Source organism: Triticum aestivum, chromosome 3A (genome assembly GCF_018294505.1).
Source record: "Triticum aestivum cultivar Chinese Spring chromosome 3A, IWGSC CS RefSeq v2.1, whole genome shotgun sequence".
Classification (NCBI taxonomy): domain Eukaryota; kingdom Viridiplantae; phylum Streptophyta; class Magnoliopsida; order Poales; family Poaceae; genus Triticum; species Triticum aestivum.
Genome location: NC_057800.1, coordinates 280,085,724 through 280,088,398, shown reverse-complemented (window position 1 = coordinate 280,088,398; position 2,675 = coordinate 280,085,724).

Here is a 2,675-nt window from a genome sequence, read left to right as displayed (position 1 = left end):
GACAGATGGATTGACCGAGAGAGTCAATCAGATTTTGGAGGATATGCTAAGAGCTTGTGCGCTAGATTACAGATCTAGTTGGGATGATAATTTGCCATATGCAGAGTTCTCTTACAACAACAGTTACCAAACCAGTTTGAAGATGGCCCCTTTCGAAGCATTGTACGGAAGGAGGTGCAGGACACCGTTATCATGGGACGAAGTTGGAGACCGCCAGTTGTTTGGACCTGACTTGATTAAAGAGTCTGAACAGAAGGTGAAGTTGATTCGCGATAGGCTCAAGGTAGCCCAGTCCAGGCAGAAGAGTTATGCAGATTCTAAATGCAAGGAGACAGTTTACGAAGTCGGAGATAGAGCTTATCTTCGAGTATCTCCACTTCGGGGAACAAAGCGTTTTGGAGTTAAAGGGAAGTTAGCGCCACGATTTGTAGGACCATATCAAGTTTTGGAGTGTATGGGAGAAGTGGCCTACAAGTTGGAATTGCCCGAAGGATTGTCAGGAGTTCATGATGTGTTCCACGTTTCTCAGTTAAAGAAATGTCACGTGGAGATGACTGACATACCTTTGAGAGACACAGTGCCATTGGAAACTATTCAGTTGGATAACGATTTGACGTACGAGGAGAAACCAATTAAGATTCTTGAGTTTGCTAGTCGAGTCACTCGCAGCAAGGTTATCAAGTTTTGAAAAGTTCAATGGAGCCACCACACGGAGGATGAAGCCACCTGGGAGCGAGAGGAAGATTTGCTCAAGGACCACCCTCACCTATTTTCTAGCCAACCCGAATCTCGAGGGCGAGATTCATCTTAAGGGGGGTAGGTTTGTAACATCCCAAATTTTCAATTTGGAATGTTATACATTAGATCATCTATGCATATCATATTTTATTTTGCATTTTTGGTTGATCCTAGAAATTCTACGCAACTTAAGGACCCACGGAGAGAGTTGGGGATTTCGTTATTTTCATATTTGAGTTTTCTCAAATTTTGAGAATAGGATCATTTGATTTTATTTATTTTATCATCAATTATTTCTATTACAAAAATATGAGAGAGGGAATAAAATGACTTTCCCAAAATAGAGAAATATTGAGGATTTAATAATAAAATCAAATAAGATTTTATTTCGGAGTTTTTCGGTGTTTTATTTGAATTTAGGAAAAATGTGCGTTTTTCAAAATTGCATTTAGGTCCTAAATAAATGTTCTCCTTGTCCGACTTGATTTTAGAACCCCGCAAAAATTTATTTCGGAATTTTTGGAGTCTGTTTATTATTTCTTTTTATTTTTCTTCTACGCGTAATTAAAAAACGTGAACCGACCTACGGGCCGTGTCCTATCCGGACTCCGACCCGACTCGCCCTTTATAAGCCGGCCCACCCCAGGCCGAACCCTAGCCCCGAGCCACCACAAGCCCCGCCCGCCGCCGCCGCCACCAGCGCCGCCGCCGCCGCCCGCCGAGGTTCGCCGCACCTCGAAATCCGTGCCGTCGGGTTTTCATCGGTTTTTCCGTCGTTTTTTTAGTTTCGGTTTTTTTAAATAGATCGGTTTTTCCGGGTTTTTTAAATAGAGAGCGTTCGTCCGTCTGTTCGTTCTAACGAACGTTCATCGTTTTTCTTTTTCTCGGATTAAATCCGCGATTTTTCTGATCTCGATTCCCGATCCGATTTTCGTTTTAGTATAACTTTTCGCTCGTTTATCGGAATCAGGCGATTCAAGCGCCTAGAGTTTCGTCTCGAAACCCTCTATCCGTTTAACCAACTTAAACAAGATTTTGCTACTGTAAAATTTTCCCTAGATCCAGATTTGTAGAACGAAGTTGTTTTCTTTCGCCGTTTGACTTTCGTTGCTTCGTTCGATTTGATTCTTTTTGCCAACTGGAGTTCTTAAGTTGAACCTTCTGGTTAGATTTCTTATTTGAGTTTTACCCGTGCATTAGATGAGTATTTATTGTATGCTTGTTTGTTTGTCTATGATAGAATACCCGGAGTGCACCGCTTGTTACTTCGAATCGCTAGGTTTCCCGGATCATCAGCAAGGCAAGTAACACTTTGATCATACCTTTTCTACTACCCAGTTTTATTGCATTAGATCAATCCTCACACATTGCATGGTTAGGATCTAATTAAATTGTGGGATGGGAAGTAGATGAGGTAGTACCTATTACCTGTTTATTATCAAACCTTTGGGAGTTACTTCTACGTTTGCTTATTATGCCATGCTATGCTAGTAGACGTGGATTGGGTGAGTGATATCCATGACAGATGTGAGTTTGGTTAATTAATGGTTTATCTAAGGTGGCAACTTAAACACACATCTGGGTGGATTGAGGCACCTGGGTATTCCAGGACTTGCCTGTTTTCTTTTGGACCACCACCCAGGCTCAAAGGGATCATGAGACTATTCATACTAGAAACTTCCGTGTGCAGCCACAAGCTATTATGGGCTCTAGCATAGTTTACTAAGTCGTGCGAACTCTTACAGTGGTAGACTAGCAGATGTGGGGGATGTAGGTGGTACGATCTACCCGATCGTGAGGTGCTAGCACTTCTGAAAGACTATGTCTCGGTCATCTGTCTTCTCAAACACCATGTAGTGCGAGAAAACAAACGGAGGCGATCGAGTCTTGTGGGGAAAAGTGCGCAAACTTCTGTAGAGTGTAATAAACTAATCATG